Below are 12,542 nucleotides of genomic sequence, written 5' to 3'. Positions count from 1 at the left end.
AATCCGAAAATGTATATGAAAGTTACAAAACGTTTATCGTTAACGTGCAGTGGCATTAAAGGTTCTAACTTTGTATCCTATTAAGCCGCGATATTACGTCAACATGTTATTTGACATTTTTCCCAAATTGTAATTGTCAAATTCTCAACATTGTGTCTATAAAAGGCAATTTTATAGACTCATCGCTGTTTCTTGCATCTAGAGTCTATAGTTTTATCAAATTTCCTAAACTCCAACTACAGAACTTCGTTTATCCGAACCTCTTTGCATGAATTCGTAACTGAGCCTCTATTTTTCGAATTACGTTCGAACGTACTTTCAACTATACGAACGCGTATTCTGAAGTCGTACACGTCGTGTGTTTTATCCAAGTTGTCATATAATTGAACGCAACGTGTGTCGAAAGAAAGTGTTGCTCAATCTCAGTCATCCGTACGTCTATCTCTATTATCGAAAATCACAGCAGCAGCTGGTCCCAACTCGTCGATTATCCGAAATATTTTGTTGCCCCGATCGGTTGAGATAAACGAAGTTCTATTGTATTTAGAACGCTATGGTAAACTATATGTAAATTATAACTATATACGAAAAACATTGGACAATTTCCGGGCCCCATGTTTTGCAATCTTGGCTTTTGCAAAAAATTGCAAACGAAAGATCTGAAAACCAAGATCTTAGACGTGTGAAACGTAGGAAAGTATATAACGCGAGTAAAGAAAAAGAGGAACTAAATTAGCCGAGACTTTTAATTAAGAAATCAAACTTGCTTATTTCTGATTTCTAACGAATGAAATGTTTATCAACGTATCTGTCATATTTTTCCGATTAAAATGACACCAAACACAGTACAATTTAGAGCACATTTGCTAACTTGATAAATGACAATTAAATACACGTCAATAAGTAAATACAATTCAAATTACACCGTGTTTGTTCCCAGTTTCATCAGAAAGATTTCACAAACACTTCAGTAAAAATTTAATTTAAAAAGACGTGAAAAATAAAAATAGTTTCTCTTTTGAGTTAGTACCCACATGACCATGCTGAGATGACTATCACACAATTATCGTACGTTTAAGTATATTGCTTGGCCCCAAATTGGCCAATGTGGCGTACAATTGACTGTTCAGATACTTTGATGGTCCTTGCGAGTTGTACGTTTCCTCTGCATATCTCGTAACTCTTGTACACATTTTCGGATCCACCTCAAATTCTACCAACATAATCGCGATAATCGTAACACTAATGGGATTTCAAGACGTTTCGAACAACACGCAGGTAAAAATTCGGATACTTTCGTGAGCCACCGTAAACGTTTTACAAGCATTTTCTTAGCGACATCTCATTGTTCGGTGTTACGTTTTTGTTAAACATTGCGGTGCTATGAAGTACTTCGTCGATATGCCGTTTCGTGTAACGCCACATCTATCTTTTACCTTGTATGAATGCTTCCTACTAAGAATGTTAGTCCGATCCTCGCTTCGACGAACGACTTGAAAGAGCGATACTACGTCGCAGGTTTCAAAGGGTACCTCGATTACAAACTTTGAGTCGAGGTGAAAAGAATCTGCTTCGAAGCGTATCCAAGCTGGTCAGTCGCCTTGCTCTTTGACATTTGCAGATCGATGGAAAGATGAAACATCTAATCGCGGAGTCTCATTCTTTATTAGCATAGCTATTGAAAAGCTTAGATCGTAGGACTCTTGGTTTCTAAGCGTCACTGTATGTGATACACGCGACACAGATTGAACGTTTTACCGAGCATTTTTCAGACACCACACTAAATACACGGTAAAAAAAGAGATGTTTGGACAGGCCTAGTTGTTTCAATGTAGCAGGGCAAATACAGATTTATACGTAAACAGATTATTCAAAAAGTTTTCATTCCTGCGAAAGGCAAGTGGAATAAACTTATTTGGAAACTCGATTCAACCAGTCTGATTTCGTGTCTCATTTTGCATAAGCCCTTTGATCAAAGTTTACGACATTATGGTTTATTTAGCCACTTCTGCTGTAATAAACGGTACTGAATTCAGATCGAGTTTAATAAATTTCTGTTAGCTGATTATCTTTACTTCATATCGCGATAGCTGCTACACTTCCGAATAACAAGATAGCAAACTTGTGGCATCTATAATTTCCTATATCGTAGCTACATCAGCGTGAAATTTGCGAGCAGTATGTGGTCATTAACATCGCGTGGATGCGTAAAGCTCGATATGCTTTCAGCAATTTCCACTTAAATGGACGTATAGACATATGAAAAGAATAAAATGATAGTACATCGAAAAGAAGATAAATTTCATACAAATGATCATACGTTACGTAGTGCTCTTGAGTTACGATATTCTGTCATATAAATTCAAGTATTGGATTATAATAAAAATGAAATTGGCACAATCCTTGCTTCGCAAACGTTATATTACTACCAAAATTGTAAAAGAAATTAACAGGTGTCGTAAAGTTATATATGTCGAAGATGAAATGATATCGGGGCCTTTCTTTTGGAATTTTTATGATAAAGTTCAGTATTTCCACATACGTTCAGTGTGGTAATGTGATGAAGTTAAGTGTTTCCGCATACGCCCAGTGTGGTAATGTGATGTAATCAGGTGTAAGATCGAACACAATGGTTCACATACGCTTACGGTGTGGTCCAAAGAAATTAAGAGGCAAAATCAACACACAGTTACAAAATTCAGTTCTAGTATCATTAGTACCATGGTCATAACATCTAGTATAGTGTTTTCACATATGTCCAGTGAGGTAATAAGATATAAAAAAAAATGAGATTCATTCAGGTACGAGATCGAGAATGGTCTGTCATGTCATTACGGTCTGACTGGTAATTCACAGGATGCAATTACCACTTTGAATACTAATCATAATGGCACTCATTGCTGTTTTTCATTTTTGCCGTTGAACATTCGATCAAAGTTTTTGTTGTTGAACTGAACCCTTGACTTATTTGGACATTTGGTTAAATTGTAAATAATGTCACTTGTATTGAGTCTAATGTTGAGAAAAACCAATATTTTAGATACACCCAAGGACGGGTGATTGTCAGGATGGCCGTGTCGGAGATGAAAGGACATCGGGGCCTTCCTTTTGGAATTTTTGGGAAGATCCCCAATACTTTAGTCTAGACTATTTATTATAGCTGTACTTAAATAATAAAACTCAAAAGTAGTTGTTTATGATTCAATCCGATTATGTTTGCCCGAGATTTGTGACAGTGAGCTTGTGCTCGAGGTGACACAACTGGTCGCTGAACATAGCCACGGTCACGGGATGAACGTTTTTACCTAACAGAGGTATGAAGTAGTTGTACAGTTCTCCTTAAAAAACAATATAGTTGTAGAGGCACACAGGCTCGAGGACAAATCAAGCGACGTGTGGTTTTGCCTCAAAAGTGCCAATATTATGGGACACACGTTGTATTAACAATCAAATTCCGGGCAGAAACAATGTCGCCGCTACGCGGGACTGTCTAGCAACGGCGGTTGGAATTTTGTTGGTATCCCCAACCAATATATAACAAACGAACGCGATCGTAAGGAGAGAAAAGTCTTCATCAGTCTTTTATCCTTGCGATCTCCTTGGAGTGTTTCTCATCGTCTTTACGAGCAGTATATACCGAGTGTCACAGCAAATGTTACTTTGTGCTTCAAAATATATTCTACGTTTAACACGTTGACTGTCACGCATGTTTTCAAAGAAATCTCCGTCACGTCACACGTGCAGCAGTATCAAGCGTTCTCTGCTAGGTGCTCCCACCGATATTTTAGTAATGCGAGTCGCTCAAGAATGATCTTTCGTTTCGTTTGTTCGCAACGTTAAAACCACTAGCTGTTGTTGAATATAATGAAGGAAAGTGTGGTATAGATTATTCCGACCAAATGGTTTCTTATGCCACCACAATTAGAAAAGGAATTAAATAGTACGGAAAACTTGGCATTCAACTCCTTCTGGGAATTTCTGTTGTAAACGCTTTGATAGTTTACAAAATTGCAACAAGGAAGAATATGAATATTAGAATATTTAGACAATTATTAGTTGCAAAATTATTCGGGTTGTCTGAAAATACAAAAAATCCTTGTCTTCGACGGAGTCGGCATAATATCACCGTTCGGAAAAATGATTCCGGAAGAAGCATTAGACGCGCATGCAAACTATGTTATGCGAATAAAAGACGTCGAATGGACCGAACAAAGGCGCAAAAGAATTTGAAGAAAACGGCAACTTATTGTCCAAATTGTCCCGGTTAACCTCAGTCATGTACAGAATGCTCTAAAGTTTTACATTCTAAATAATTTTTTAATAAACTATTTTCGTATTACTTTTATAACAATTCAACAGTTTTATTATTATGGAATATCTTTTCAAATACCTACGACGATCCTTCGCAGGTAGTCAAATAAGCGACACCTGAATATGGGTATCGTGGCAATCAACGTGTTAACAAAGAGTTACCCCGTTGACCGTGGATTCGTTATTAAACCTAAGATCATTGTCATTAACATCTCAAGTGTCTAATCACCACGATTATTTGTCAAATTCTATAAAATCTATATTTATACCAATAAATATAATTTCTATTGTACAACAACGATGGATAGTCCAAGTGAAGATTCGTTACATGTCCCTAAACCTAATGATAACTCGACATATATATGGTAATTTACTAAAAAAAACAGGAAATATACATACTATTTCAATCTCCTGTGCCAAATTGGAAGAAATTAGCCGTAAAGCTGAGGTGGATAATAATATCAAAAATATTTGCCACCTGGTCTAGACGTGTAATGTAATTAAACGAACAGAGCTGAGAAGCAGGTTTGCTTACGAACAAGATAACGTGTAATAACGTCTGATATTTGCGAAAGAAGGTACGTGGCGGAGAAAAGAACCGTGTGTACCAACGAAAGAAAATTCAATCTAGATGGCGTAGGTGGATATTCGTATTGTTATCGCTGGATTGCGGATGTTCGTGCGTTTCTGGAAAATTTGAAGCTGCACAAACGAACAAAATATACGTAGTGTGCAAAAATATAAAGAATATTCGAAATAAAATAATTCTCTGTAGGATATCTATTTAATTTGAATTTGCTTAAACACAGTTTGGTTTCTACGATATTCTTAAAAAATGATGCAAAATGTCAGATGACGAATAGGAATTATGTAACTCCAATATAAGGAAAGTACGTCTATTTTAATGGGGACACGAATTAAGAAATAAAATTATTTTTTATAAATCTACCATTAGATCAACGTTGACATATTATAATTCAACGAGATATTCATAAGTATTTTATAAAAAGAAAAAGGATCATGGAAATATGGCAAACAGAAATGTAAATAATATGCAAAAGAAAGACAGTTTGAAAGTACAAGTACTTTAAAGGAATGCATAAAAGAGAAAATAGAAGATAGAAAAGAAAGAAGAAACATCTAAAGTGTTGTTTTTGTTCAGACGTATGAAATGTGCTACTATTATTTGTTCTTATTTATATATATTTTTCTGTTTATTCATGTGGAACTGGCTGAAGTCATATCGAGCTAGTGTAAATAAGTTTTTGCTCGTATGATGTGTAATATCATGAAGCTGATGTAATAAGTTTTACGTATTCATATGATGTCTAAAATTCACGTATTGCTCGCAACTTCTACGTTACCATAATTACGATGTTATAGCTTTTCGACGTACCACGTATACAAACAATAACAGCGATATTATGTAAATAATAAATGTAATGCATAAATGTAACGAGAAATTATATAATACAAATAAAGTCTGCTACGAACATAGCAAAGCAATTTCAAATATATCAATAGCTTGTAGGTGCACGAAGAATTATACGTGTTATAAACTTTTTGAATAATCAGTTCTAACTATAGTTGAGCATTTCAAAGCACAGCTGTTTCATTGCGATGTGAAGAAACATGTTAATTACCGAAAATACAAATCTGAAGAAAAGAATATTAAGAATATAAAGATAAGAATAATTAATTTCAATTCACTAGCCAGCAATGTATATTTCCATATTATGTCATGAGAACAATGATCGAGTGCTATAACGTAGATATTAGAAAAAAGATACTTCAATTTCGCCATTTTAAATATCGAAAATGATTTCAAGAGTGTTCGCGGTTTACAATACACAATTAACTACAGTGACTATTATTACTCGGTTTCGTTGAAAAGAGAAAAAAGGAAGAAAATTTTGCGAATTGTTTGGCAAACTGTTCTTCCTACATATTTGACAGAATAAATATATACAATTTGATGATAGAACATTTGCACAGTAGAACACAGGTTTCCTCTTTGACTTACAATTTGCTATTAAAAATACGAGAAGGAACGCTACGAAGTTCGATGTTCTTTTCATTCGCTGGTACATCCACGCACACGCACACACACACGTACATAAATACATACATACATATTATCTATGCATACATCGCATGAAATTGATCGAGCATGTTTCATGGAGGCATCGCTTATAAGCTAACTGTGTAGCGAAACGAAGAATTGAATGTAAAGGAATTTCGAGCAGATTTCGAGCAAACGAACGATTTCCTCGGCCCTTTCGTCGTTCTTTCCGCTCCCGGTTTATTGCCGAAACTTTATCGCGGTCCCCACGCTGCGCAATTTCTTTCAACGTTCCTTTCAAACTCGTAAAATAGGAAATACGAACTCCCCACGCCGTAAATCGCACCTGGTCGCCGAAAATTCCCCCAAAGTCCAGCTTTTTCCAGCTTATCAAATTACCAAGGTTGTAGACATAGCGCAGCCATAATTAGCTCGCTATTACAGGGCACGTCAACCCTATGCGCGCGTAACCCTTGGTAAAAGCAGCGTTAGAATTAGCGTGGTAGCTCGACGCAGAAATTTCCATTTCGCCGACTCTCGCTCCATGAAAAATCTCTTCCCCAACCCCCGTCCCTCTCACCCTTTCTCGTTCTTTCTCTCTCTTCTTCCTCTATTCCTTCTTTCAGACTCGCTTCATCTACATTTCGCCGAAGAATTAAGAGTCGAGATAAAGCGATCTCCACGACAAAACCATAAGAAAAGTTCGATAGGGAAACGTGTCCCCCTTTACATTCGGTTTCTGGCCGCTTTGGGAGAATGGCCGACCCATTTATTACTCGCAGCGTGTAACCAGCTCTCTTTTCCTGCCCAATCGCGACTGTGTCTCGAAAATTTATCGGACCTGCGATTATGGAACGTTCGTTGGATTTCTATATCCACTGTTCGGTTATAAAATGTCGGCATTAAATATTCATTGCGTAAATATTGATCGGATTTTCGTGGGACGGAGGGCTTTATTGAAGCATTCGGTGAAAACACGTGACATAGTACGGTCTGCATGTAACTATGGCCCTCGGACGAGAGAACAGGGAATAAGGACGGAGCATGAAATAGTATTACACGTACACACACACGCACACGCACACGAGAGTTCTGTGGCGAACGACGTTACAAAAATTTCGTCGACCGAAAGTATCTTAGTTTCTTTCTGTTCTTGGTTTTATGTCGTCTGTGGTAGTATAGCGGTTCGTGCGTGTGTTTCTAATTGCTAGACGTCGATGTTGTTCATGAGAAATTGTATGATAGCGAAGAAATGAGCGGCGTGGAATATATTGAAATTTAGAAGAGGAGTGTGTAATATGTGAATTAGTATTTTTGCTTTAAAGGTTTGTAAGTTGCAGCTTTTATATATATATATATATATATATATATTCCAATTTTGACGCTGTTTTGAATTAGTACAGTTACGACTAGAACTCGATATGTCTAGGTTTGAAGTGAATAATGGAAAATAGTTGTTTGTAATTATTGTTGTTGTTGTATTGATGAAACAGTATGCATTGTGATAGGTACGTCTCGTTAGTTTCTTGTATCTGATGAAAAATGTTGTCTGTCTCTGGACATTTACGAGGGAAATGAGATTTGCGAGAGAAACGAGAAAATTAAAGGGAAAATTTATAGGACGCGCCGAAAAACATTTTCTTTTATACACAATTTATAACGGTGGCAATTAAAATGGAAATTACTGCATTGTATTGACAAAATGTTTTGTTAACATTAATATGTTACAACAGTTCTAATGAGGCACAATTTTAATTATTTTAAACTCGAGGAATGACAATTTTAAAAATATCTTTAGCCATTTTATATATAGTCAGTTTTAATTATAAGTCCTATATTTATTACTATCTATTTCGAAGGATTTTTAAATATCATAAGCATTCGAAGAATGAAAGCGTATAAAATTATGAACAGTATTAACATAATATGATCCTCTTATTTTCTTACAATTAAAACACACTTGAACTTAAGAGAAAGATAAACTTCCCGCGATACAACAGTTCTTACTTGCATTTTCAATAAAATTAAATGGATGTTGAATAATCATATTTCATATCCAATTAATTGTTACTATAACTATATATAAAATTACTACAACTTACGCGAATCTTAATTATATCCAATTATTAAACAGAAAAATAATTAGAAACCAATTTATAAACCTTGTATCGACTTGCCAGTTTAAATTATTTGATGAATTCTTCAGAGATTTATCAAAATCACCAACAAATATAGCTGATAGAGTAACATTCGAATTTCACGTGCCGGAAACTGACCCTAACGAAATGTAGATTCGCGCAATTTGCCACGGCGTGTGTTTTACGACAGACGACCGTAAAATTTTATTTAATAATGCTTGCGCACTGTCCGTGTATCATAGAAATACGATAAATTGAATGCACAATCACCGCAATGCAGTTTCAATCATAAATTACACAGCGTAGCCGGTGAAGTTAACGAAAAGATTCAACATGTGTCATTTGCTTGGACAATTTGATTATATTCGAACCTAAGTGAATGGTCTATTATGCTATCACATGTTCCACCGATTCGTTACTCACCCTGCCGATCAATGGACCGGCGAACGTGTAATTAAACACCAACAAAAGCGATTGTTCGACGAAGCGTGCCGTGATTAAAGAATTTTCGCGTCGATTTTCGACGTTATCGGTTACGGGGTTAACGACACGTGTACGCAGGAAAGTAGAAATTAAAATGCGAATGCGTAATGAAGCGAGTGAATTAAATTAGATGAATTTTCATGCTCACTTATTAAGTGGTTCCAGTGCCACTTGAACATAACGCGCTACCGTAAAAGATCCTTTCATGATTAATACATCAGGTAATTTCGACCCTCGTTTCCCCACACATTCAAAGCTACTTCTCATTTAAATAGATTTTATGTGATTTGAATCGCGAGAATCCATTAGAGTTTGTTTTAATAATAACGGCATAAAATATCACGTAGAGAGAAATCTATGTATATTTTTGCATATCATTTCTCTTCTACCGATCGGGCACATGTTACGGATTATACAAATTTGCATATTTATTTCAAATTTACCTATATCCGTATACGTTTATTCTGCGTCAATGAATTTTTCTTCGTATTGCGAATTTCTATCGCAAAGTGACAAATATTATTGTTGGACTAGGAAAAATGAATTAGATTTGTATTTAACAAGTTAGGTTTGCATGGAACGTCGCCTAAGTATGACGTGTTGATTTTGATTAAACTTTGCAGATTTGTAGCGTCGATATTTCTTTCGTCGAATATCGTCCACGATTTAGAAACTGAAAAATTACTTTTCTTAGAATTTCGAGAAAACATGTTTTGCTGAATATCTTGGAAACTACTACAAACAGAGCAATTGTATCGATAGACGAATGTGTTTTCGAAAGACGATCGAACGTGTAAACAGATTTTCAAAAAATACATTTGCTTAAGTGATATCTTTTCTTAATACATTTGGAAAATATTTATCGATTCTCACGTACACTTGCTTGTGTAGATGCTGCATATTTAAACTCAACGTAAGGATAAATCAGAATTTTGATTTTTTACAGATTAAAGAAAATAATTGTTGTTTGTCATAAAGCGTTTCTCTATAGACAAACAAAATTAAAAAAAAAATTGATTTAGATTGTTACTCTGAATAATAAAAATATCTAATAAGCATATGTTCAAATATATTTCACTGCGCCTACGGATTTGCAAACTTTTATCTAATTGACATTTGATATCTCTTCTTATAATTAATAGTCGTCTAATCCAATATCGAAATTTATTTATTTAAATAATAATATAGTATCTATTGCTGTTTAACGAAGGCTAGTTAAAAATTGCTTAGAAATAGCTTAAACTGATAGACAAATAAACAGGAACAGAATAGAACAAAATAATATATAATTGTTAATTAACGCTAAATATTAACGCTTGTTAAATTCAATAATATACATTTACGTTACAAATCATATAACAATTTCATGAAATTTAAGCTTCTGAAATTCCTTTGGAATTTAAAAATGCTTCACAAAGTTTATTACATATCAAACTTAAGTTTGATGAATTTAAAAAATACATTAAATCATTACAACTTCCTTTTCGTTCTAAAAATGTGAATCCCATAAGCATTAGCGTTGTGTAATTACGATCTTTTGGCGTTAAGACCAAAGATTAAACATTTCTCGGATAGTGGTATGTGTGACATTTCTGTGTAGGTGTCAGTAGAATTAATTTCATCATAGTGTAATTAGATCCTTTAATAGAGTCAAGAGACGCAACGGAATTATGTGAGAAATATTGGCACGATATATAGCTATGCAACCTATTTAACTCGAAATTCCTGCTTTAATGAGTTTTGCTACTGAAACAATGACGTGTATGTAATTTGCCACGTATTTGTAACACGCTTATGTGGTTGAAGGTTCAATAAAATCAGTAACGCGAATATATTAAAATTTGCTTCAATACCAAGATTATTCTAAATAGCGCTACGTATGATCGATTTCTTTCGCGGACAAGATACGAAATAATGGTACCTTCGTCATGTCTTACGCCATTATTATTATTTTTGACAAAAAAATTCCATTCAAATGTTATATAAAATTACAAGTAATTGAAAAATTATAAAGAATGTATATCTCATTTCGAGCCCGTGATACTTACATTTGGCCCGATCATCGTACCACGGGCTATGCCCATAGTTGTAGGTTAAGGGGTTAATACTATTGATATTAAAATTCCCTATGAAAATTAATCGTAAAATTTCATTCGTTCCGTTGTCAAAATTTCCATTGCTTCTCAAGAATATGAATCAGTATTGGTAATTTGTCACGCAGGAATTTTAAACAACGGAGGCCAACTTCTCTTTTCTTCGCGATTTCGACCAACTGCAAATTTATTTTACACCTTGTCTAATGAACTGTAGCGGCACATGAGCTACAGGACAATTCAAATCATGTTGTGTCTTGCCTCTAACATCATTAGGATATACATACTGTAATAATAAATAAACTCCGGGCAAAAATAATGTCGCCGCTACGGGCAGCCGTCGAACAAAGACGAATTTCAATTTTCCGGTACTTCCCCATCCAATATAAATAAACGAACGCGATCCTAAGATAACCAGTGTTTCAGTCTCAGTCTCGAGTGATTTTAATAGCGACTAATACACAGCCTTTAGCGAATCAGTTAGTACCGAGCGTCTTAGCGAACATTCTCTGTGTTTATTAAACATTTTTAACCCCTTAACCTACAACTACGGGCATAGCCCGTAGCAGATGATCGTAAATATTACGTAATATTACGAGTATATAAAAATGTAAATATTACGAGCATAGCCTGTAATAGGTGATCGGAACGTAAATATTACGGGCATAGCCCGTAGTATACACTGCGAAAGTCGTGCGAATGGCTCAAAGGCTGTGCGAGTTTGTTTACGTTTTCGGTCCAAAATTCTCGAACGTAAATCGTATGTTAAGGGGTTAAAATATGTTTGACGGTTTCATTATCAAATAATCTCGTCATTTAAACCACACGACCAACCATCCTTCACAGAACTAATTCTTCTACCCTCTCACAAAAGTTCGAGATTCTAACTATCCTGTTTTCAAAGGTGTACGAATACTTTCCATCCGGCAACGTATACGCTTAACATTAGAACTACCACACCAGTCAACTGGTTTATAATTTTATTTTAAAATTCCTACTTTATGTTATATTTTTTTGCGCAATGATGTAATGACTTTCGCAACGATAACTAAAAGAATAATATAATGAGTTTTATTTTGTCTTTTATGTATTTAAAGTGAAAATAATTTTGTATCAAAGCTACTTATACCAATGCCAGTCAAAATAACTGGTACTTGTCAAAGTGTAAAAGGATCCTGCAATCTGTTTATCGAACCCCAATTAACCAGTTTTCTCGTTTTGTACAACTTGACACACGTTTTCAAAATTTTTACCGCGTATCATCCGATATGACGATATCAGTTATCAGGAAAATCGATCGCTAGATCGCTAGATGCCAACACTAGAAATGCCACAGCAGTCAAACTGACTGGTTCTACAATTTTATAAATATGTTAACCCTCGTTTAGGGATCCCAGATCGATTAATAACGCCAACATTCTACTACATAACGTGAAATTGCTTCTGTAAGAAATC

At 35.0% G+C, this 12,542-nt stretch overlaps 1 protein-coding gene across 13 annotated transcripts in view; it reads left to right on the top strand.

Moving 5' to 3' along the window:
- The window catches only part of LOC100648987 (acetylcholine receptor subunit alpha-like), a 430,373-nt gene that overhangs the window by 220,114 nt on the left and 197,717 nt on the right, over positions 1-12,542 (top strand). The gene's annotated exons all lie outside the window — the stretch shown is intronic.

The sequence above is a fragment of the Bombus terrestris genome, chromosome 10, assembly GCF_910591885.1.
Source record: "Bombus terrestris chromosome 10, iyBomTerr1.2, whole genome shotgun sequence".
NCBI classification, from domain to species: Eukaryota; Metazoa; Arthropoda; class Insecta; order Hymenoptera; family Apidae; genus Bombus; species Bombus terrestris.
The sequence above is the reverse complement of the archived record's forward strand: the minus strand, read 5'-3'. Positions and strand labels throughout refer to the sequence as shown.